The sequence below is a fragment of the Hordeum vulgare genome, chromosome 1H (genome assembly GCF_904849725.1).
Source record: "Hordeum vulgare subsp. vulgare chromosome 1H, MorexV3_pseudomolecules_assembly, whole genome shotgun sequence".
In the NCBI taxonomy this organism is placed as follows: domain Eukaryota; kingdom Viridiplantae; phylum Streptophyta; class Magnoliopsida; order Poales; family Poaceae; genus Hordeum; species Hordeum vulgare.
The window spans coordinates 360,366,993-360,381,121 of record NC_058518.1 but is presented as its reverse complement, the minus strand read 5'-3'; positions in this window follow the sequence as shown (position 1 = coordinate 360,381,121).

Genomic DNA, 14,129 nt, shown 5'->3' with positions numbered 1-14,129 from the left:
CAAGTAGTCACGCAGAGCGCTCCCCAAAAACCTTATCACTCTTCTCTCGTACATGACTCAAAGCGGAGGGGTTCGCCGCGATGAGGTGTGACATGGTGAGGCGGGCGGCAGAGGAGGAGCGCGCGTGTATGTCTCTCTTGTTCTTATGATCATACATGTGGGAGAACATCCTCCCTTGTAAGGAGGTCCAACCCCTACCAAACTAGCAATGTGGGATAAACTCTAGTCCCACCTCTTGCCTTGCACGAATGGGCTTAGTGGGCATCTAAGATTTATCAGGAATTCTGAAATTGGGCTGAGCCATATATGGATCAAATTCCAGCACAACCTTCCCTCATGGATCCAATGGCGGTTGTCGGCACCGAGCGGCAGTTTATTACCAAAGTGGACACCCACATCACAAAGACAGACCTCTCGATGGTGTACACCAACGACCCAGTCATGGTGGAGAACTCCATCAACACTATGGAGCTGCTACTTGCTGAGGATGACAAGTACAAAATGGTCGACTTCGACCTCGAGTACACCAACGGTCGTGCCAGGAATGATCACAAGGTTGTCATCTCCCAGCTATGCGTGCACCATCACATGCTCGTCTGCCACTACTGCTTGGCCACAAGGCCTTGCGAGCGTTTCCACGGGTTTGTCAATAGCCCCGATGTTGGGGCATAGTTTATGCCTAAGTAATTTTGGTGATTGATGACAGTACCGCAAAGGACTAACCGTGTGTGTTAAGATTTCAGATAACACACGTCAACGGCACAAGACGACTCGCCCCCTCGTTCGTGGAATAGAAGCACGGCGTTCTCTACGATTCTCTTTATTTGAGTCATAGGAAAGTCGTACTATTAAGAGGGGAACCGTAGTGGAAAGGTTTGGGTGGAATCAATCTTTGCACGCGCACACTTCACATATTTTCCCCTTGCTGGCAACTTTGGAGTGGCTCCCGCCTTTGTGTTTCCTTCGTCTTTGCAAATGGTCCCCCAGCGGTAGTACCGCTCGCCCTAGCGGTAGTACCGCTGGAGTGCTAGCGGTAGTACCGCTGCAGCCAGCGGTAGTACCGCTCGAGTGCTAGTGGTAGTACCGCTGCAGCCAGCGGTAGTACCGCTAGCTGGCAGTAGTACCGGCCCTGGTTAGCGGTAGTACCGCTCCAGGAGCTTAGTACCGCCTGACTAGCGGTTGTGCGTGGACGGACCTTTTTGCGAAGAATTTCTTAGCAGTGGTAGTGCTTGCACTACATGGGGCCCAGTGGTAGTACCGCTGCAGCCAGCGGTAGTACCGCTGGAGTGCGAGCGGTAGTACCGCTACATCCAGCGGTAGTACCGCTAGACACGGGCTGTGAGTGGGAAAACGGTTGGATTTCCCCCCCCCCCCCCACACACACTATATAAAGGGTTCTTCTAGCTGTGGAACTCTATCTCTTATCCTCCCAAGCTCCATTGTTGCTCCCTAAGCTTAAAAGTGCCCGATCTCTCTCCCTAGCCAATCAAACTTGTTGATTCTTTAGGGATTGGTTGAGAAGGCCTAGATCCACACTTCCACCAAGAGAAAAGTTGATTCCCCCACCAATCCCTTGCGGATCTTGTTACTCTTGGGTGTTTGAGCATCCTAGACGGTTGAGGTCACCTTGAAGCCATATTCCATTGTGGTGAAGCTTCGTGGTCTTGTTGGGAGCCTCCAAGCTTTGTGTGGAGTTTGCCCCAACCTTGTTTGTAAAGGTTCGGTCGCCGCCTTCAAGGGCACCTATAGTGAAATCACGGTACCTTGCATCGTGCGAGGGCGTGAGGAGAATACAGTGGCCTTAGTGGCTTATTGGGGAGCATTGTGCCTCCACACCGCTCCAACGGAGACGTACTTCCTGTCAAAGGGAAGGAACTTCGGTAACACATCCTCGTCTCCATCGGTTCCACTTGCGGTTATCTCTAATCTTTACTTTGTGTATGCTTATGTTGTCGTCTATCTCTTACTTGTCTTAGTAGCTCTCGTTGTTAGCTTCATTAGGGTTCACCCCATTGTTGTAATATTTGTGAACCCGTATGTTATTTACCCTAACTTGCTAAGTTTAATTAAAAAGTGGTCGTTTCCTATTCACCCCCCCCTCTAGTCAACCATATCGATCCTTTCAGTTGGTATCAGAGCCACATCTCTTTATTAAGGGTTTAACCACCCGAAGAGTATGGAAGGCGAAGAGGGAATTAACCATGGGCAACCCGAGGCCATGGACTTGACTTCGGTCACAAGGGATGACTTGAATACGGCTATGGCCGCCCTCAAGACGTCCTTGACGAACAAAGTCAAGACCATGCTTAAAGAGTTAATTGAGGGATTTAAAAGTCCACCCGAACCGGCTATAGTGGTTAAACCCACCGTCACCGATTCGGAGGCCAACTCCTCTAAGGAAGCGGCTAAAGGTATGCATCCTTCCTCATCTCACAAAAAGGATGGGACTGGAACATATGCCTCAGTTCCACCCCCCCATGGTCTATGGAGGACCCGTTCCCGCACCGCGTCTTAATCCTGTTGGTCCTCCTCCTAAGCTTGTAAAAGGTGACTTTGCTAACTGGGTATTTTCTATTAAGTCTCATTTGAATCACAACTCAACAAACTTGTGGAGAATCATCGAGCAAGGATATTATCCCCATGATCCAAGCAACCTCACTCCAAGAGAAGATGCAGACAATCAATACAATCACTCCGCTTTGTTTATTCTCCAGTCCGTAGTGCCACCTGAAGATCTTCCTCACTTGCGTCCCTTCACTTTGGCCAAGGATTGTTGGGAGCATATTATGGTGTTGTACAAGGGAAGCTCAAGCATTCAATGATCCAACTATGAAGTGATACTTGATAAGGCCGATGAGTTTGTGATGAAGGAAGACGAGGACCCTCGTGATCTCTATCGGAGGGTGACTGCTATTGCTGTGGCACTCAAGGATCATGGGAGCAAGGATGTGGATGATACATGGGTCAAGCGCAAGTTTCTCAAAGCCATCATGCCTTTCAACAAAGCCATGTCATCTGTCATTCGTCAGCGGACAGACTTCCACTCCTTGTCTTCCAGTGAGGTGTTGGATGAATTCATTGCAATGTCAATCATGAACGAAACAGCCGACAATGCTCTTGCTCGTGTTCGCTCAAAGACAACTTCACCCAACCTTGCGTTGAAAGCAAAAAGCAATGCTTGAAGAAGAAGAAGAAGAGGATGAGGAAGAGGAGGGCTGCCCTGAAGACACAAAATATGCCTATCATGAGCACATGGCTCTTGCATCAAGGCAATTTTGGGGCAATAAGAGGAACTCAAGACCCACCTTCACCAAGAACAACTCGAGTGGATTCAAACCCAAACAACGAGTAAGGACATGTTATAACTGTGGTAACGTGAGTCACTTCGTGGCCGAATGTCCCTATGAGAAAAGGGAAGACAACGGGGGCAAGCTCATTCGCAAATACAAAACCAAATCATTTCCAATCAAGAACAACTTTGTGAAGAAACCCCATCCAAAAGGGATGGTGGCCATTGAAGAGTACCCTTCCGATGATGATGATGATGATGATACAATGGCAACGGCAGCTGTTGCTATTGCCACTACCTCTCCCCAGAAGGTGTCTCTCTTCAACGCCCCCAACGAGAACCACATCACCAAGTGCCTCATGGAAAAAGGTATCAATCAGGTAACTCCCATCATTAAGACCAACATCGCTACTGCTCCTTCATTGTTAAATTGTGTTGATGATAGTGATGTTGTGAAACTGAATGAGCATGATCTTGACAAGTTTCTGTGCACTATTAAGGGAGAATCCAAGAAGCACTTTGTTGCTCTCTTGGAACAACTGGGTGAGGCCACTGACCTCATTGAGTCTCATGAGGAGACCATCTCCGAGCTTCAGGGACACAGTCGTGACTATGCCGATGAAATTGCTGAATTATCTCTTGCTCTAGAAAATGAGCGAACTCTTCGTTTGGCTCTTGAGGAGTCATATAACGATGACTGCGCTAAAATGCAAAAGAAACTAGATCATGATGTTATTCTTACTCGTATGCTTAAGTCTGAAAAGTATGCTCTTGGGGTTGGCCATGATAGACTCAAAGAGGAGTTTGACACACTTGACAAGGCCCACAAGGTCTTGACAGGTGTTCATTTCTCTCTGAAAGAGTCTCATGATCAACTCCAAGCAAAGCTTACCAAGGAGATCTCTACTTGTCCTCCCTTTGTGTTAATTGATAATGCTTGTGCAACTAATCCCTGTTGTGAGCATGTACATCTTGTGGAGGAAAATGCCAAGTTAAAGGATAAACTTGAGAAGGGCCTTGTGGCATGCATACAAGGTGAGAAGAGCCTGAACGACCTCTTGAGCACTCAAAAAGGTGTTGTAGGAAAGGAGGGACTTGGACTTACCTCCAAGTCAAAAGGTAAAAGGAGTAACAGGAACAAACGATCTCCTACCCTCATGGACATCTTTGTCAAAGAGGGTGAGGGGACTCAGAAGGTGAACAGGAACAAGGTGGACTATGGAAACCTCGAGAAGGGCAAAACCATTCCTACTAACACAGCCGACAAACTTAATTCTTCTTATGTCTTATGTCATGCTAGTGATGGGCATGTTTATGCCAGATTTGTTGGTTCCTACGATGAGTATATTGAATGGGCTATCTGGGTTCCTAAGACCCTTGTCTCTAACATGAAAGGACCCATTAAAAAATGGGTACCTAAAACCAAGCCTTGATCTATTGCAGGAGTTTGCTTCCGGTGGGGTGTCATGGTTGCTCGATAGTGGAGCAACAAATCATATGACCGGAAGCAAGGACTTAGTGGTGGATGTGCATCCTTCTCCATCTATGCCCACCCATGTCCAGTTCACTGATGCATCCTCGTCAAAGGTATTGGGATTTGGTAAGGTGGTCGTCTCTCAAGAGTTATCTATTGAGAAGGTCATGCTTGTTGAGTCACTTGCCTACAATTTACTTTCGGTTCGTCAACTTGCAATTATGGGTTTTCCCACATTCTTTAATCTTGATACTGTGGTCCTCCTGAGGAGCAAGACTCTTAAAGTAGCCTATGTTGGATATGTCGAAAATGATCTTTATGCGGTGAACTTCTCAAAGCGACCCACTAAGACCGCGACATGTTTAATGGCTAAAGTTGATGTGGGCTGGCTTTGGCATCGCCGTCTAGCTCATGTCAATATGAGATCTTTGCAAAGCCTTCTGACAGGGGACCATATTCGTGGACTAACAAATGTGAGTTTTGCTAAAGATCGTGTTTGCAGTGTCTGCATTGAAGGAAAGATTCATGAAACTGCTCATCGTCCAACGACTCTTATCTACACTAAGAGACCATTGGAGCTTCTCCATATGGATCCGTTTGGCCCTCCATCATTTGATAGTCTTGGAGGCAGAAAGTATTGCTTGGTGATCGTTGACGACTACTCAAGATATACCTGGGTATATTTCTTCAAAAAGAAGAGTGAAACTCAACAAACTGTCATCAACTTTGCTAATGAAGCGCAACGTCAACATGAAGCAAAGTTCTTGATGATTAGAAGTGACAACGGCACCGAGTTCAAGAACTACACCTTGGATGAGTTTCTAGGTGACGAGGGAATAAAACACCAATATTCTGCACCATATACCCCTCAACAAAACGGCATGGCAGAAAGGAAGAACCAGACCTTGATAGACGCTGCAAGGACAATGATGGCAGAATTCAAATCTCCATATAACTTCTGGGCAGAGGCCATCAACACAACATGTCATGCATCCAATCGGCTCTATATCAGCAAAGGCTTGAACAAGACTCCGTATGAGATTCTAACTGGAAACAAACCCAATCTCAAGTACTTCCGGGTATTCGGTTGTAAGTGTTTCATTCTCAAGAAAGGTGCACGTTTAGCTAAATTTGATTCTAGAGCACATGAGGGCATCTTTGTTGGTTATGCTACAAACTCTCATGCTTACCGTGTCCTCAACAAGTCCACCGGACTCATTGAGGAGACGTGTAACGTGGAGTTTGATGAAAATAATGGCTCCCAAGTGGAGCAAAGTGGTCTTTGTGATGTAGGTGATGAAATTCCTCCCCAAGCCATAATAAGAATGGGGATTGGTCAAATACTCCCCATTGAGGAACCCCTTATGGCCGAAGGAGAAGGACAATGCTCTACTCAAGTGGAGCCATCACCTCCACAAGCCCCACACGCTTCCGATGAACAAAGAGAAGACTCTCAACAAAATGAACAAGCTCAAGGTCGAGATAAATTGCCCAACAATGATGATGTGTCTCATGATATTCAAGCACTCTCCCAAGACTCCGAACCTGCTCATGATCAAGATCAAGTGCAACCACGAGATCCAAACCAAGCAGAAGCACAAGATCAAGATCAAGAGCAACCACAAATACAAGAACAAACAAGTGAACCTGCTCAAGACGAAGGACAAGATGATCAGGATACTGTCTCACAATTCCCTTCTGCAGCACCAACAGCCGGTGCCAAGGGAGGCTCAAGACGAAAGGGCAAGCAAAGTAAGCAAGTCGATGCTCCCCCGTTATCTAATGAAGAACTCTTGGAGCGTCGAGCAGCCAAGATTGCGAACAAGCTGAGAGTCAAGTCACATCTTATGAAGAATGTACTTGGCAGTTTGAAAAGGGGAGTATCCACCCGTCAACAGATTTGGAATTATTGTGAGCATCACGCGTTTGTTTCATATTGTGAACCTCGACAGGTACAGGAAGCGCTCGATGATGAGGATTGTCTTATGTCCATGCATGAAGAACTTAACAACTTCGAGCGCAACCAAGTATGGGATTTAGTGCCTAGGCCAACGGAGGAACATAATGTCATTGGGACCAAATGGATATTCAAGAACAAGCAGGATGCCAATGGGATTGTGATTCGAAACAAGGCAAGATTGGTGGCTCAAGGCTACTCCCAAGTCGAGGGTATTGACTACGATGAAACCTTTGCCCCTGTTGCTCGTCTAGAATCTATTCGCATGTTGCTTGCATTTGCTTCTCATCATAACTTCAAATTACAACAAATGGATGTGAAAAGTGCCTTTCTTAATGGTCCTTTAAATGAGTTGGTCTATGTCAAACAACCCCCGGGATTCGAACATCCCAAGCTCCCCAATCATGTGTACAAACTTAATAAGGCACTCTATGGCCTTAAACAAGCCCCACGTGCATGGTATGAGTATCTTACTGAGTTGTTACAAGATCGTGGGTTTGAAATTGGGAATATAGATCCCACTCTTTTTACTAAGAGGGTTAAAGGGGATTTGTTCATATGCCAACTATATGTTGATGATATTATCTTTGTCTCTCCTAACATTTCCTTCAATGAAGAATTTGCTGCACTTATGACTGAGAAATTTGAGATGTCCATGATGGGAGAGTTGAAGTTCTTCCTCGGGTTCAAGATTAAACAAGGCCTAGAAGGGACCTTCATCAAACAAGCCAAGTACACTCAAGACATGCTCAAATGGTTCGAGCTCGAAGATGTCAAACCGGTCAAGTTCCCCATGCCAACAAGATGCAAGCTTGACAGTGATCCCAATGGTAAAGCAGTGGATCAAAAGGTATATCGCTCCATGATTGGATCCCTCCTTTACCTTTGTGCATCTAGACCAGATATTATGTTGAGTGTAGGGATATGTGCACGGTTTCAATCTGCACCAAAAGAAAGTCATTATATGGCTGTTAAGCGAATCTTCCGATATTTGGCTCATAACCCAAATTTTGGCCTTTGGTATCCCAAAGGAGCAAACTTCAATCTAGTTGGCTATTCTGACTCAGATTGGGTAGGAGATTGTGTGGAGAGGAAGTCAACTTCTGGAGGATGCCAATTCCTTGGTCGCTCATTGGTAAGTTGGTCGTCAAAGAAGCAGAATTGCGTCTCTCTATCATCCACTGAAGCTGAGTATGTGGCAGCTGCAAGTTGTTGTGCACAATTGCTATGGATGAGGCAAACTTTAAAGGATTATGGTGTCACTTGTGACAAAGTGCCTCTTCTATGTGACAATCAAAGTGCTATCAAGATTTCCCTCAACCCAGTGCAACATAGCAAAACCAAGCATATTGATATTCGTCATCACTTCATTCGTGAACATATCAAGCTAGGTGATATTGAGGTTCACTTCATCCACACTGAAGAGCAACTTGCAGATATTTTCACTAAGCCTCTAGATGAAGCAAGGTTCCGGGAGTTAAGGCATGAGCTAAATATCATTGATTCAAGTAATGTGGATTGAAGCTAGGCATGTTGCACCTCACTATGCATTCTATCTTGGTCTAGATGTAGGCATGGACATAGGGGGAGTGTTGTTCTCTCAATGAACTTTTCCTCCCCCCATTATGCATAAATCGATCTAGTCTTTCACTTTAGCCATTGTCAAATGGCACCTGTGCTTCAAAGACGAGCATTGGTCATGAACCCAAGGATAATTCTTCGCGGTGTCATACCTTTGTCTCAAACATAGGTGGCCTCGGCCACCGCCCCCCCCCCCCCACCTTTCTCTCATATCGAAGAAAGGATATAAAATGACAAGTCAGTATATATTTTTCTAGTGCTATCTTCTTTTTCCACTTACTTGTCATTTGCCCACGTTCTTCTCTTCTCCTAGGTCCCGTTGTGACATTTGCAGCGGTACTACCGCCAGGGGTAGCGGTACTACCGCGAGGACCCCAGCGGTACTACCGCCAGGGGTAGCGGTACTACCGCGAGGACCCCAGCGGTACTACCGCCAGGGATAGCGGTACTACCGCTAGGATCCCAATCTACCATGACCTAACTAGGAAATTTTTAGGGCTGTCTCGAGGGGAGCGGTACTACCGCCAGGGGGAGCGGTACTACCGCTGCATCCAGCGGTACTACCGCCAGGACCACAGCGGTACTACCGCTGGCCCGTACCCCTTGGGCTATATAAAGGAGGGGGCGCCCGTTTTTCCCTGCCTCTTTCTTCTTCCTCGCGGATCCTCCCTCCCCAACCCCGAAATCCCCCTATTTTGATCTCTATTCGTGGAGCCCCTTCTCTCCGTTGAATTGGAGGGTTTGCTCCACTTCTCCTTCCTCCTCCAAGTGCCATGAATCCCGGTAAAGCTCCTCCCCTTCTTCTCTTGGTTGATGTTCTTGTTCTAGGGTTAGGAGCATTGGTGGTTTGGATCCATGTCTTTGATATTCTGCGTTGTTCTTGGATGGCATGAAGGAGATCTTTGAGGGGAGTGTAGGCCCTATGAATCTTTGCTGTGTATGTTGCCATGCCCTAGGATTTACATGTTTTAGATCAAGCACTTGAACTATGTTTGGATTAGATCTAAAACTTGCTCTCTCTCTTGACTAGGCATGTGCTTATTTAGATGGTACTTGTGATCCTCATGTGATTAGGGCTATGGTGGAGTTCTTAGTGTTCATACACAGCCCATGCCCCTCGTAAAATTCGTATAGCCATATCTATGGGGTCTATTTATCTTTCAGATCTGAAAATCAAACCCCAACGGTACTACCGCCAGGGTAGCGGTACTACCGCTAGGACCCCAGCGGTACTACCGCCAGGGGTAGCGGTACTACCGCCAGGACCCAGAGCGGTACTACCGCCAGGGGTAGCGGTACTACCGCCAGGACCCTGAGCGGTACTACCGCCAGGGGTAGCGGTACTACCGCCAGGACCCTGAGCGGTACTACCGCCAGGGGTAGAGGTACTACCGCCAGGAGGATTATCTTTGTATTCTTTTCATGTGCTTGGCAATGAGTGTTTACTTTTCTGCCTTTTCTTGTTCATTGCCTTGACTCTTTTTATCACTCTTTTTTGATGTGTGTTTTGTGTCACGGGTGGTGCTCGCCACTCAAACCCCTCACGGGACACGCAGTCAAAGCATTATCGCAACCCAGAGGCTCCAGAGGGCTCCGCCACTTCAGGTCTGCAACCCAAAAATCAGGCCTTCAAGAAGACCGCTCACAAGGACAAGGGGATCAACATCCGCACCATGCCCCCTAAGGACTTTCTGCGGTTCCGCACTCAAAACCACTATCTCCAAGAGCGGGCTGTGATCAAGAATGTTGAGCATGTTTCGGCAAGAGATCACTGCAGGATCTACTGTGATATTGTCAACAATTTCAAGAAGAACTTTGTCCCTGTACAGTGGATTGACCTGGCTCATCTTCAGCGGAACATGGACTATTTTGTTGATGCTCTCTCTCTGATTGACAAACTGGGCATCGAGGAGATCATCTCTTTCAAGACAGACTTTGACCCCAATGTTGTTGCCCAGTTCTATGTCACGTGTCACTTCTCTCCTGATGACGAGCGCTCCATGGTGTGGATGACTGGGACTCAGAAGATGACCGGTACCTGGCGTGAATTCATGGCATTCCTCAAGGTTGATTTCCACGGCGCTAACACTCCACTTCGGTTGCGTCCTCATGCCGCAGCTACCACTGATAGGGCTTCCGTCAAGGACAGATTGCAGCAACTCTATGTCAAGAAAGGTGTGCTCCCCAGGCATCTGGACATTATGCATCGGATCTTCCGCAACACCCTCTTTCCTCGCATTGGCAACTTCGACGAGGTACATGGCTCTCTGGCTGAGATGCTACTGCTCTGTGAGGAGGCTATGACTAAGGAGTCTGCCCCTCTTGATATTTCTGATGTTATGTTCACTGAGCTCTGGAACTGCATCATGATGCGCAAGGTTCCCATCTACGGGCCCTATCTATTTGCTTATATCCGTCAGAAGTGGCAGGACACCTATCCGCAGGAGGAGTTATACATTCTGGCTGACTACATTGTGCACGATCCTGTCAAGCTTCGCGTCAAGGATAAATGGGCCAACCCATCAACTTCCTCTCAGCACATGGACACTAACACAGAGACTGCTGCTGACAGAGGAACTGCCTCTCAGTCCCGCTCTTCTGCCATGCCATCTTGGGCCATCAAACTACAGGATAAGATGAAGACCCTCTTCTGTATGCAGGCTAAGGGCCAGTACCAGACGCACGTGGCTCAGAAGGAGAACCGTCAGAGGCACAAGCGTGTCCTAAGGACTCTTGATGTTGACATCTCCAACGGATCAGAGGACGACATCACTCCAGAGGCTACTTGGATGCGGGCTCAAGGTTACCAGTGGTCTGGCGCTGAGGAGGAAGAGGAGGAGCAGGACGATCCGGAGGGTACGGACGAGTCTGGCGATGCTGAGGATGAGGAGTAACCACCTGTGGCGTTAGGTGTGCCCTTTTTGGTGTCCTGTGCCAAAGGGGGAGAGACTCTAGGAGCTGGATTTGCTTTGCTTTGAGAGTCGAACTTTGCTTTGCTTTGCTTATCTTTCGTGTTTTTCTTCGAACTTGGTTTGCTTCTATTTTGCTATCTTTTGTGAGACATGAACTTATGTGAGATTTATTTCCATCATATGATGTGAGTCATATGCCCCGTATTGTCATATATCTCTATCTTTTTGTTCTCATATTATTCTCTATGCAAATCCGGTATTGTCATCAATCCACCAAAAAGGGGGAGATTGTTGGGGCATAGTTTATGCCTAAGTAATTTTGGTGATTGATGACAGTACCGCAAAGGACTAACCGTGTGTGTTAAGATTTCAGATAACACACGTCAACGGCACAAGACGACTCGCCCCCTCGTTCGTGGAACAGAAGCACGGCGTTCTCTACGATTCTCTTTATTTGAGTCATAGGAAAGCCGTACTATTAAGAGGGGATCCGTAGTGGAAAGGTTTGGGTGGAATCAATCTTTGCACGCGCACACTTCACATATTTTCCCCTTGCCGACAACTTTGGAGTGGCTCCCGCCTTTGTGTTTCCTTCGTCTTTGCAAATGGTCCCCCAGCGGTAGTACCGCTGGGCCTAGCGGTAGTACCGCTGGCCCCAGCGGTAGTACCGCTGGAGTGCTAGCGGTAGTACCGCTGCAGCCAGCGGTAATACCGCTAGCTGGCGGTAGTACCGCCCCTGGTCAGCGCTAGTACCGCTCTAGGAGCTTAGTACCGCCTGACTAGCGGTTGTGCGTGGACGGACCTTTTTGCGAAGACTTTCTTGGCGGTGGTAGTGCTTGCACTACCAGGGGCCCAGCGGTAGTACCGCTGCATCCAGCGGTAGTACCGCTAGACACGGGCTGTGAGTGGGAAAACGGTTGGATTTCCCCCACTATATAAAGGGTTCTTCTAGTTGTGGAACTCTATCTCTTATCCTCCAAGCTCCATTGTTGCTCCCTAAGCTTAAAAGTGTCCGATCTCTCTCCCTGGCCAATCAAACTTGTTGATTCTTTAGGGATTGGTTGAGAAGGCCTAGATCCACACTTCCACCAAGAGAAAAGTTGATTCCCCCACCAATCCCTTGCGGATCTTGTTACTCTTGGGTGTTTGAGCATCCTAGACGGTTGAGGTCACTTCGAAGCCATATTCCATTGTGGTGAAGCTTCGTGGTCTTGTTGGGAGCCTCCAAGCTTTGTGTGGAGTTTGCCCCAACCTTGTTTGTAAAGTTTCGGTCACCGCCTTCAATGGCACATATAGTGGAATCACAGTACCTTGCATCGTGCGAGGGCGTGAGGAGAATACAGTGGCCTTAGTGGCTTATTGGGGAGCATTGTGCCTCCACACCGCTCCAACGGAGACGTACTTCCTGTCAAAGGGAAGGAACTTCGTAACACATCCTCATCTCCATCGGTTCCACTTGCGGTTATCTCTAACCTTTACTTTGTGTATGCTTATGTTGTCGTCTATCTCTTACTTGTCTTAGTAGCTCTCGTTGTTAGCTTCATTAGGGTTCACCCCATTGTTGTAATATTTGTGAACCCATATGTTGTTTACCCTAACTTGCTAAGTTTAATTAAAAAGTGGTCGTTGCCTATTCACCCCCCCTCTAGTCAACCATATTGATCCTTTCACCCGACTACAGGTTCCCAACTGTTAGAGCATATATCTCCATATGTGGTTTTGGTAATTGATGATAATTCCTATGGACTAATGGTTGCCTTAAGTTATATTTATACGATTTGTCCACAGGCACTTCTTGAAGTCCATCTGTTGGGTTCAAGGAGTTTATATGATGACCAAGGTGGTATTCAAGGTATTATCCAAAGAATGGTCATAGAGACACAAGGTTGATCAAGATCTCAGACAAAGAGTAAATCAAGATGATCAACACACAAAGCGTACAAGATGTACCGAGAGGGATCAAGTGATCCCATGGTATGGTAAGCATTGTCCATTACGTGTTTGTGTACTAACCCATGGTCTTCGTGAGAGTTCTATGTGTGGGTTAGGTGTGTTTCCATGGGCTTGTGTCAAAAGGAAGATCTCATACAACCCATGAAGGATGACGTCAAGTGGTGATCGTCATCAAGATTGCGGTGTGCAAAGTTCAAGAGGATCAACACGAATATATCGTGCCTGAAGCTTGCCGTCCATTGTGGTGGCAATGGACTTGTGAAGGTATGCTAAAGAGTGGCTCAGCCATAGTGAGTATGGGGGAGCAATCAACTAGTCTTCATCAAGCCAACGCAATCAAGAAAGGTGGTCCATCTTGAGGAAGCCAAGATCATCATCATCTAGCTCAAGAGGTCGAGGTGTAAGGTATAGGTTTGCCCTTTATAGGTTTTCTGTTTAGGATAGAATGCTGCACTGTCAAGGGGGGCTCTCGAGTGATTAGCTTGATCGTATCGTTCGTTGAGAGCTCAAACCATTTGCATCCTTGCATCATACTTCTTGGTTCTTATTTGGTGTTTCTCTTTGTGAGTTTTAGAGCTTATGGTCATCTTCATGACAAGCTCGAGTTCATCGAAAACGGAGTCCATATGCAACTACTATGATGTTTTCGATGTTGGAGTTTTTGCCGGTTCTTCATTCATAGAGGTCTCACATCTCTAGATCATTGGCATTTTCATATCAGCATGGTCGCTATTTGGATATCCCTTGTCGTCCTGAATCCAACAAGCTTGGGTTTGCTCGATTCGAAGCTCGTATGCGAAAGTTATGGTTGTTTCAGTGGCGAGCGGTAGTACCGCTGGACCTAGCGGTAGTACCGCTGGCCCTAGCGGCAGTACCGCTGTGCTGGCGGTAGTACCGCTCGAGGAGCTTAGTACCGCCTTCCTAGCGGCTGTACTTCGTCGGACCTTTTTGCGAAGACTTTCT